The sequence below is a fragment of the Vicia villosa genome, linkage group LG1 (assembly GCF_029867415.1).
Source record: "Vicia villosa cultivar HV-30 ecotype Madison, WI linkage group LG1, Vvil1.0, whole genome shotgun sequence".
Taxonomy (NCBI): Eukaryota; Viridiplantae; Streptophyta; class Magnoliopsida; order Fabales; family Fabaceae; genus Vicia; species Vicia villosa.
In genome coordinates, this window is record NC_081180.1 from 74,914,351 (window position 1) to 74,927,386 (window position 13,036).

General features: G+C 27.1%; 1 pseudogene; it reads left to right on the top strand.

Annotated features, from left to right (window-relative positions):
- Positions 1 to 2,110: 2,110 nt before the first annotated feature.
- On the top strand, positions 2,111 to 4,078 carry LOC131646094 (protein FAR1-RELATED SEQUENCE 5-like; annotated as a pseudogene).
- The last annotated feature ends 8,958 nt before the right edge of the window (positions 4,079 to 13,036 follow it).

The window sequence follows — 13,036 nt, forward strand, 5'->3', positions numbered from 1 at the left end:
GCTAGAAGAGATCTGCTATCATCTCATCCAAATACTCTTAGACAAATACATTAATTTGTTTTAAGAATATGAAACTACATTTATTAACATTTTTACTATTATTATTATTATTATTATTATTATTATTATTATTATTATTATTATTATTAACTATCGTTCAGACGACACTCATTCCACTTTTTCTAATACGCAAACGAGTGAAAATATAAACAGTATTTAATTCAATTTTTATTTTTATTTAAATTAGTTGACATATATTAATTGTACTTGTATAATTTTATCTCTCTTTTGAGTGGTATGGTACTTATACATCTCTCTATATAATTCTCTCTTTCTCACTTGAATTGCGATTAAAATCGCATAAAAATAATATTCTCAATCAACAAATTATTATTTTTTTAATCAATAAAATTTGATTAATTCAAAAATAATATATACACGGCGATCGCCCACAATCCAGCCAAACAGATCAAAGCCTATACACAAATAAAACTAAGAGCACTCCCCCATAACATAAGAGTGGCTATGTGTTTCCTATACTTCTTTGCATTCCATATTCTATATACTGTATCTATAATATTTCTCCCAATGGTCCTATAGTCCCCATTATAATTGTCATTCCTAAAAACTTTGTCATTCCTCACTTTCCAAATAGCATAAACTGCTTCAGCCATTCTACACTTTAGGAGATTAGCACGCCAGCTCTTGCCTCTGCAGTTCTGAGAACACTAGTCCAATTCCTTCTCCCATTCCATTGGCCCATGGCTTATGCAATCAACGAATCATTACACACTTATTATGTTAGTGTTTGTATACTTTTTAAAAAAAATTACATGTACTTTTTCTGAAAAATCTCTGTCTCTGTCTCTCTCTGGAAAATTTAATTGTTTTACACTGTTATTGTCAATGTATAGTTCTTTTCTCTATTGTTTATATGAATGCTTGAATAAAATGATTTACTTCAATAATAAGATTTTAATAAAAAAATAATTGAATATATAATAATTATCTCAGTACAGAATAACATAGTATACTTCAATAAGCAATGAAATGTTGAAATTCATATCTTTTGGTTAATTCACATGAATGACAATTTCTCCAAGTTATTCTCTTTGGACGAATCTTCTGGTATCTGACTTTAAGAAATCAATTCAATATTTACATCTGTTGGCAAGTGTTACAAAAGATATGTAAAGAAATCATCCTTTCTACCACGGTAATAAAAGATTTCAACTGCAAATGAAAACACATAAATTTATACAATCAAATTCAAAAGAAAAAAAATTAAATAAACATAGCAAAATTATAAATTGACCAAATAGCGCGTATGAATTTTTTTGATAGAATTGCTCGAAAAAAAAAGGGAGAATGGATGATGTATTGATTATATAAAATAATTTTATATTGTCAACCAATCACAATTATATGTTCACTCTATTATTTAAAAAAAAAATTAATAACGTAACAGATTAATAATATTTTATTGGATTGACCATACATATTCATTAAAAAAATGGCCATCTTTATTCAAATGGTAAGCAAAAACTGAAGTTAATTTTAAAAAATAAAAACGAAAGGGAGGAATTAGAAGGAATACATTTGAATACAGTAATTATTTATCATTTAATTCTATAGTTATACATTTTTGTGCTCATGGTTTGCATTCAGGAGAAGTGCTATTTGTCACGAAGACGGTTTCTCGCGAATTTCCTGAAAGTATTGTATTTTATATATATTTTTATTATATTTTGATAAATAGAACCATGATTTTTTTTCTTAATGTGTGTGGGCCGATTTTAGAAGGGAAGGATAGCATTAATTGGAATATTTCGGGGATGGTGATTTCTCTGTTGCTTCTTGCTACGGGTACTATGCCGGAAAGCGCATTTCGTTCGGTCCTTTTAGTAAGAATGATGGTGCTTTAATTTTAATTAGGAAGTTGGAAGTTCCTTTCAAAATTAAAGCTTTTGGATAGAGACTTTTTGTGAATAGACTTCCAACTAAGGACTTACTTTTGATTAGGAATATAACTTTGTCTTTGGAAAATACTAAGTGTGTTTTCTGTGGTTTATATCCAGAAAGTTAGGATCATTCTTTCTTCACATGTAAGATGGTGGAGGTGGTGTGGAGGAAGGTTTCTATTTGGATTGGTAAGTCGTTTGGGGACTTGGAAGAGGAGTGTTTATCGTGCTTTATGGATTGGTTTTCTTTTCGTAAAAAGAAGAAAGTGAAAGAGGAAAAATTAGGAGTGGTGTGGTTAGCTATTGTGTGGATTCTTTGGTTAACTAGGAATAAGATATGCTTTCGGGATGAGGTTTGGAATGTGAATAATATGGTTTGGAACATCAAAGATTTGATATGGAAATTGTCTTTTATAGAAGAAATTGCGCATCTCATTTGTAGTTTTTACGAATTTAACAAAGATCATTTGTTATTTCTTTCGTAATTCTAATTGGTTTGTAATTTCCTCATTTTTTTATTGACAGGTTTACCTCGTGTTACGTGTAGTTTTAAGAACCCTTAGTTCTCTGTTTAATATAATTTTGCTTACACAAAAAAAAATTATAGATAAAAAGATAATAATTATAAAATAATAAGGTATTTATAGAAATATTTTTTTGGAAGACGCACATTTAATATATTGAAACTTTAAATGTGACTTTATTATATTTAATCATTTAATTTTTTATAATTATAGTAAGGGCACATGTTAGCATGACCCTTATAAATATAGTATGTAGTAGTGGAGGTAATCAACTATTTTTTCATAAAATTTGGTGGTAATGGCATGAAATAAAAGATTTTCACACTTATGAGATGAGATGAGATTAAAAAGCTATTAAACATGAGAATTTTTTTTCTTGAGTATAGTTTTTTTTTTTCTGAGAATAATTTTGTATTTCTTACTAACAAATATAGGTATTTTTATTTCCAATATTAAATTCCCAAAAATATATTTTGTATTTATGAAACAAAGACAGTTATTTGTGATAGAAGTTATAGATTTAAATTTAATTGGTTTGAAGGGCTAAATTGAAAATACACAGCCGTACAAAGAGGAGTACAATTTATTTGAAAAAATGGTTTGCTTCTTATTATTTCCATTGCCATGAGTAAGTTGTTACGGTTTTTTACCATGAAAATTACTCAAGGGTAATAATAAAAGGATAAAAGGCTAGACCAAAAACACTTATTCCCTTTATATATTGTTATTAATAGTCGGCTGAATCTATTGGTAGTTTCATCTCTGACTTTTCTGCATTTGATTCCTTTTCGATTTTGTTCAATCTTTCGAATTCGTGTATCTTATCAACAAAAAGATTCAGCCACGTCTCTGCATTTGCGGTAGAATGAGTCACCCATTCCTGAGTACTTGAGCAATATCTATCATGAATATAGTGAATTTAAAAGTCAATTTTACAAGTGCATTCACCAATCAACCACTATTGAAGATTTTGCGTCTTACTGGGAAGCAATGATAGATAAATATGACTTACAAGATAATCGGTGGCTTTAGAAGATATATTCTATTAGAGAAAAATGGATTCCTGCTTATGTGCGTAATGATTTTTGTGCTGGAATGTCCACTACTCAGAGGAGTGTAAGTATGAATAAATTTTTCGAAGATTTTTTGAATTCAAGTACTCCATTAAATAAGTTTGTGAAACAATGTGACAAGGCTCTTGATGCACGGTATAATAAAGAAAGAGAGAAAACTTTCAAGACAATGAATTCAAAACCATTTTTGCGCACTTTATACCCCATAGAAGAAGAATCTTCAAAAAGTTATACACGAAAACTATTTAGAATTTTTTAAAATGAGTTGGTTGGCTCTCAAATGTTTACTGCAGAGAAAATTTAATCTAACATTGATGTGTCCATTTACAAGGTTAATGAAATTTATAAACAAAAACCTAATTATTGTGTGACTTTTCATATCCCTTCAAAAGAAGTGAATTGTTGTTGTCACTTGTTTGAATTTTTAGGCATTCTTTATAGACATGTGTTGTATGTATTCATAAAGAAAAAAAATTATATCTCTTCCTTCAAATTATATTTTACGCCACTGGACCATTGATGCAAAGAAGGATAAGGTTAAAGGATTGATGAGTGAAGAATATCAAGAAGCGGAAATTAAATCTTCTAGCACTTTGTTGTATAACATTATTATGAACCATTCTCTACAAGTATCTGAAAGAGGTTCCCGTTCAGAAAAGTATCATGATGTTGCAATTCGATGATTTTAAAAGTTAATTGAAGAACTAGATTTGTTGGATATTGAAGATTCAAATGGAGAGTTCAGTCATTCAACAACATCTGATGTTATTAGGAATAGGAAGGTCTCTAACAATGAAATAATTGTGCATGATCCTCCCGTCGTAGTAACTAAAGGGCGGCCACGAACTTTACGAATGAAAGGTAGCTTGGAATCTCTTAATAAAAGTTTGTTTACTTGTAGTAATTGCAAGAAGAGAGGTCATAACAAACATAAATGCCTAAATTTAAATAAAGGAAGGTATTATATGACGTTTTTGTCCTTAATTTATACATCATATTAAATTTTCTTTTTCATTATTATTATGTTAATATGAGTTTCTAACACGTCATGCTCTTTAGGTGCAACATTAATTAATAATGGCCAGTTTCAAAGCTCCAATGTTGGACCTTCTACTACAGTTGATTAGTTGATTCAAAGGTAAGAATTTTATCATTTCATTTTCAATTCATTACAATAACAAATGATCAAGAGTGAATGTTACTGATCCAGAATAATGGTTTTGTTTCAGGTTGTATTCACGGTGCATTGTCCATATGCGATGGTGTTATGTTGCGGTCAATGTATGGTTAGTCGGAAGTTTGTGTATCAGCGAAGATGATTGAACTATTTTTCTCCGTTTTATGTTTTGGTTTGCTGTCTGCCTGCATTGGTTCAGAGATCGGACTTGTTGGTTAAGGTCTTGTGCTGATGTTCAGTAGTGTGTTGTGTATCTGAATGCTTCTTGGAATTTATCCTCATTCAAATTCAATGTCACGTAGTGGAATTATTCTTAGCAATTTGTATTTGATTTAGAAATATTTTGGAGACTCATGTGGCATTTTTTATGCTGTTTGTTCTTTTAATCATAAGTTTCTGTTTTTTTTTTTGAAAAAAAAAACAATCAAGAGTATGGTAACTAAAAGACAAACTGGCACATTTTATAGAATATAATAGGGGTGTTCATGTGTGCGGGTCGACTCACAAATATGCTAATCCAAACTGAACCAATCTATAAATTACTTGAACCTGTTGATTTACGGGTATATTCAATTCAACCCACAACAACCCATATAGTTTTGGTTCGGATATCGGTTTGAATTTTGTAACCCGCAGACCCGTTGACCCAACCCATTAATGTTACATTAGTAATTTATTATTTTTTATTATTATTTTAAATAGAAATATAAAATTATTATCTCAGTACTAATCATAATTTTTTCAAAAAAAAATTTATTCTCCACCAATAATACTACTAATGTTGTTTCTTATTTTCTTTTGTATCATTTCCAACTTACGTGTTTTATAAAAATAATGCGTCTTGTAGAATTTTATATTATTATCTAGTGTTATATCACGTTGAAAAATATTATTAGATATTATATGATGTGCTTCATCTATTGTGTCTTAGAAATGAGTATATAAATGCATTGAATTGTGTTACAATATTTTTAAATTGAAAAAATTATTAATTATTAATTTGAAACACAACCCACGAACTCAACTCAATTCAACCCATAAATGAGCGGCGGTTGATTTTGATAATGAAATTGTGGATTGGACGACAAACCCAACCCATTAAAATTTAAACGGATTGGGTAACATATTAGACCAAACTCAGTCCAACCCAATCCATATACCCTAGGATATAATTCAACAATAACTAAATTAAAATCTACTATTTTTTCAAGTCTGTGTTTAAACAAAGTTTAAACTACATCAAACAAATAAAAGTCTACATAAGTATCTAAAGGTAGTGTTCTGACAAGTTTACTCTTTGTTTCTCTAATAATAATAATAATAATAATAATAATAATAATAATAATAATAATAATAATAATAATAATAATAATAATAATAATAATAATAATAATAATAATTTTTGACCAAATTATTATTGCTATTATTATTTCTATAATAATTTTTAACGTTTATAGATTTACTATTTATAATTTTTATAACATTATTTTTAAAATTTTATAAACAAGATAGATCCCAAAAATACTATAAAAAATAAGGTTATTATCCTCTTACTCCTTTACCATATATGTCATTTCTAATTTATCCTCTGTAAAGAATCTTTTTTTGAAAAACAACTTTGCATTTTTAAAATACTAACAATTTAGTTTCTAAAATCAAAATCTGCAGGAAAATCTGCAAGTTTCCTGCGAATTTTGACTTCAGGGACTAAATTATTAGTATTTTGAAATAGCAAGATTGTTTTTCAAAAAAAATTTTACAGGGGTAAATAAAAAATGGCCTATATGACAATTGACAAATGGGTAAAATGGTAATAACCCTAAAAAATATCAAAATCCAGGATACATGTTTAGCTCTTGCTATAACATTATATATCGGTTTAATTATAGTTTTGATCTTCTTATTTTATTTGATTCACGAAATTAGTTCCTCTATTTTAAATTTAAATAGTATTGGTTTTTATATTTTAAATTTAAACAGTTTTGGTTCATCTCTCATACTTTTGCACTTAAAATTAACAATGTTTTCATTTTTTAAATGACAAATTATTTGTAAAAGAAGACAAATCTTCGTATATAAATTTATTATTGAACTAGACAAAAATATAAGTTTAAAAATAAAAAATATTATAGATTTTTATTAAAAAATGTGAGAGAGAGAGACTAAAACTGTTTGAATTTAAAATAGAGAGATCAAAATTATTTGAATTTAAAATAAGAGATTAATTAATTTTGTGAATGAGACAAAATTGAAAGACTAAAAATATAATTTAGCCATGTATTGTTTTTAGTTTTATAATTAATGAAACATACACTGCATATTATAAAATACATTTTTGTTATACAAATATGTTTCTATACAAATATAATGAAAATATATAAATTAATTAATTGTTTTAATTGACTTATTATATATTTAGATTTAAATATTAAATGTCGGTTGACCAAGTTTTTTAATATAACAAAGCCTTAGTGTTTCTTTGAACATGTACATATTACAAGAAAATTAAATAACAATATGAATGATTGTATTTTTAAAAAAATTGTTGGTTTATAAATATCTTAGAAGCATTAAAAATAACTTGTTTACAAGAGTATATTTTGTAAAAATGTATAAATAAATATTTATCTCATTATTAAACCCATAACTACTACATATCACATACCATATATCAAGTGAGCTACATCATCATAATGATTATATACTAGTTTTAATTATTATTATATATATACAATTATGATGGATATATATATATATATATATATATATATATATATATATATATATATATATATATATATATATATATATATATATATATATATATATATATATATATATATATATATATATATATATATATATATATATATATATATATATATATATATATATATATATATATATATGAGAATGTGATAACAACTATTGAATTTATATTTAATGGTTGAGATTAAAAGTTTTTTTTTTTTAAATTTGATTAATAATTTATCGTTCCTCTTAATGAGATCACAATTTATCTCAACCGTTCCTTTTTAAATTTGATGGTTCATATTCATTTTCACATTCTCATATAACTTATTCATATATATATATATATATATATATATATATATATATATATATATATATATATATATATATATATATATATATATATATATATATATATATATATATATATATATATATATATATATATATATATATATATATATAAGGGATATTCTTACTCGAGGAGTAAGTTTAAAACACTTACTCCAAATCTTAATCTTTGATTTTTAATTGATTATTTAATCTAATTATTTTTAGAAATATTTATAATCAATTAAAGCCGTTAGATTAATGAAATAAATGATTAAGATTTGGAGTAATTGTTTAAAACTTACTCTTGGAGTAAGAATATCTCTCCTCATATATATATATATATATATATATATATATATATATATATATATATATATATATATATATATATATATATATATATATATATATATATATATATATATATATATATATATATATATATATATATATATATATATATATATATATATATGGCATATCATTTGAGAATGTGAGAATCACTCTAAACTATTAGATTTTAAAAGAAATGGTGGAGATTATGTGTGAATATTTTATTATCTCTTCTCCATTATTAAAATAAATGATGTAATTTTAATAATGGAGGGGAGAGAAAAAAAGATTTACACACAATCTCCACAATTTATTTTAAAATCTAATGGTTCAGATTCATTCTCACATTCTTATATAAAAAAGTCATTCTCATATGATATCTATTAATTTCTCTCTCTTGATGAATCTAAAGGTTGATATTTATTCCTCTCATCCTCTCATTTAAAAATGCTCTCACTTGATATGCTCCCTATATATATATATATATATATATATATATATATATATATATATATATATATATATATATATATATATATATATATATATATATATATATATATATATATATATATATATATATATATATATATATATATATATATATATATATATATATATATATATATATGAAATTACATTAACCTTCTTTGAGGTTTATTAAAATGACATTGACACTTCCTCTAATATTAAAATATGCACTAATCTCTTTAAAATCTATTAAAATGATATTGACACCCTTCTAGTTTTTAGTGACAATAAAAATTATAGGTATAGATGACATTTACCTATGATTTTTTATCTATCACTAAACATTTTCGTCGATATATGTAAGCTTAGAGGTTACTGCATATTTTAAAACTAAAGAGGGTGTCGATGTCATTTTAACAAACCTTAAGGGAGGTGAGTGTAATTTTATCACATATATATATATATATATATATATATATGAATGGAAAAATAATATATTAATAAAGTGGTGAGAACCACCAAATTATAATAAAGGGTATCGTTTAGCATAAGGAGTGCTAAACTTACCACAATAAAGAAAAATAAAAGGCACCAGAGCGCCTAAATACCTTAAATAGATCTCACAGAAAAAATCCAATCATTTAGAAACTTCGCCCTAGGATTCATGCTAGAACTCAAATTACTAGAACCACCGTCAAGAGATCAAAGGACACAAAGAATTAGAAACCATAAACCACTATTAACCTCAGAATCAAGACAAGCACTCGATTCGCTATTGGTTATGGCAAGAGATAGGATTCTAAATCCATTCAGAGAAAGTACATGACCTCACCTCTCCCCTACCAAGAAACCATTTCTAGGAAATAAATACTCTTCTCTTACATTTCATTCACAATTATTAAAACAATATTAAAGATACCAAACCCTCCCAATAGACAAGACAACCACATGCCAAATCATAGAAAAACCATCTCTAGACTTAGCCCAATCAACTAAAGAGAGGAAATACTCAAACTTAAGCATATAATAACTCAGAATTACCACCTATCAACCCAATAACTAAAAGATTTTATATTAATATGATAAAGCTAACTCACAAGTGACAAAGAGATGATAAAACAACTCAACCAAACCCCCACACATGGGGCAAGATATTCCATTAGAATAAACAATCACCACCCATTTGAACAAGTTTTCCCTGGAAGGTAGTACATCTTACAGAACTTGTCAAGAAAAGACCATTACCTTAAAAGAGTCCTAACTAACTGAGATTAGGGGGTGGGTCGAGTTTTCAACCAAATCAGGTGAATGAGAAGGGATAAGGAGGTCCATTTGAAAATGATAATTAGAGGCAAAAAAAATATACCATCTCCAATATTATTCTAGTTCTACTTATCTCTATCTAAAAATAGTAGAACTATGAAGCATAAATAGAAAAATATCAACCACGGGAGAACCATAAAGTTTCAATACAAATGAAAGTGAAAAAGTAATAAAGAGAAGCACTGGAAGTGATCTACTTTGGAAAAAAGGAGGAATAAAAACATCAAACAACAAAAGATAGCACCAAACAAGAACTTGGCTAAGAAGCAACAAAGAAGTCAATCTCAAGGGCCCTAATAAAGACAAAAAAAATAATAAAGAAGCCTCTATCACGTGCAGAAAACACAATGTAACATATTGATTATCCAAATAGACTACTCCATTAACCAAAGAAGCCAAACCTTCGGGTCACTGGAGGTTGAGGCACCAGAAACAATCTCTACCTTTTAGAGAAAGTGAGGGAGCAACAAGTTATTTAACTTAAAAACCATTTCGAGAAAGAGAAGATATCTCAGTCCACTAACACCTCAATGTTCGTTATCTTGTAAAAAAATTAATTTGATACATAATTTTCAAATAGTCCACACCACAAAATGCAATATCATAGTCTACTAAAGCATATCCTAGCTTTAGTACCAAGAGACCTAAAAATCTCAAAAACAATACTAAGATCACTAGGTAAGACTAACTCTCAACCAACCCACCTACAAATCGTATATCAACTGCAGATCGACACTTTACAAGTGACTAACATGCTTAGTAAAATCCTAACAAAATACATTGGAAATACCTCCATAGCCGACTTTCACTTTTGATCCTAAAAATATTATCTCTTGTAGGCACCTCATAGTTAAGTAAGTGCTAATAGAAAACATTAACCTTAAACGATGCCTAGCTCTTCTAGATCAAAGACAAAGTACAATCAATCCCCTCCGAGCCAAATTCTGGTAATCTAGCCACAAAAAGGAAAAAATAACTAGAACTAATAGAGAAAATGCCATATGTAGCATGACCCCACCACAGACCATTCTCATCCAAGAATATGATAATACCTTGAATTAATATGGCCAAACAATGCACTAGCTCAAATCCTCAAACAAAAAGTTCCATCCCTTAACTGAGGTCTCAAACCTATTCTCCCCACCATCTCTTTCTGATGTACCGAGACCTAGAAAAAGGATCCTAAAGAGTGTGAGCTCAAACCAAAGATCTTCTTAAAAAAAAGTAAGAAGTCCACCATCTTTTCCCACTTCACTAAGACAAAAAAATGAATTCTAAAGAGTACGAACTCAAATCAGAGACTCCTCTAAAAAAAATAAGAAGATAATTACTCATATTTTTAGATGAACCCTTAAAAAATCAAACGAAAGTGAACAAAAAAATTAGTAAAGAGGGACAATTATTTGAAATTTTAAACGAAAAATATTATTATTAATTAACAAAGATACTAATGTTGATTTTACAAATGTAATGTTTAATGTCAAATCCTAACTTATTCTAAGTGTAAAATAAATCTGACTTGTCATTATTTTTTTTGTAGGATTGACTCAAAATTTAACAACATTTATCATTTGATTTTTGCACTTTGGACATTTAGGTTCAGCTTTGACAACCATCACATACATGAGACAAGTAACACATCCCATGAGAATCATTGATGGTAGCTCATCTTTTGCAGTTCCCCCAAGATCAGAATCCAATATTGAAGACAAATATGATGGTAATGGAGCTGAAATTCTTGCACCATTTTCTAAGTTTTCAGATTTAATTGTTATACGACTCAAGCTTTTGTTTCTTCCTTCCAATGATGCTGGCTCAACCTTTGAATGTACCAAAACCAAAATATGAAGGAAAAAAACATAATCAAGATCAAATCTATAATCATTGATAAAATATCAATAAAAAACAAATTATTAATTAAATATCAATCTATTAAATAAATAAAATTCATATAATAAAGCTTCATTTTAAATTGCAGATGCGGTTGCGACGGATGCAATTGTGGTGATTGCAGTTACTGTGATGCGCATTGCGGCCGCTCCGACGTGATTTTTTTTTTTTGATTTTTACCACTAGTATCCGGCCTACTAAACCATTTAATCTAGTTTAGAGGTCAGTTCTGACATCAAGTGATTTCAAACCCTACGAATCGTAGTTGCGGAAAATCGGACTGTGATCCTCTTTATTCAGTCCAGCGCCAATCACGATTAGACCAACTAACAATTGATACTCCGACGTGAATTTAAATTGAAAGATATTTGAAAAATAACACTTAATATTTAGTGTTAAGATTTTATGTTTGAAAAAAAACACATAATATTTAATTGTTAAGATTTTTCAATATATCAAATATAAATTGAGTTTTCTGCTATGAAATTTTGAGTTTTAATTAAAATACTTAAAAAAATATAGACAAAGTTGTCTGATTAGATACATAATATAATTTGACATTATTCACATCGCAATTGCAGTTTGATGCAGTTGCAGAGACTATATCATCAGTAATATTACGGCCGCAATAACAATTACGAAAACTACGACATCAATAATATTACTGCTGCAATTGCAGTTGCGGACCACAATTTCAAACAATGAAAAATATACATTAAATGAAGTATATTAAAAAAAAGTAAACTACCTCAAAATTATTTTCATCTTGCCATTCAGTTTGTGTTGGTTGATTAAGATCAATGGCAGAAATTTGTTTCTCAATATTCATACTTTTTTTAAAGTTATGAGTCACTGAATTCTTTACTCTAAACTAGAATGAATGAGAAGTAAAAGTTAGTGTCCTTATATATACACAAAAAAAATGTTTAGGATTAATTTCAACATATGGTTGTTTTGAAATATGATAAAAATAAAAAATTAAAAGGATAACCGAACATATTTAACATATATAGAAAATAATAAATTTTAATATAAAAAATAGTTTCAAGAAAAATGTGAAGCTCATATAACTTTTTTTCCATAAAAAATAACAGGAGAGGTATATGAAAAATTACTCTAATATCATATAGTATGCGGTGAATCATATAAATGATATAGTCAAGTTCAATATTTAAACTATTTTGAAAATGAAATGTA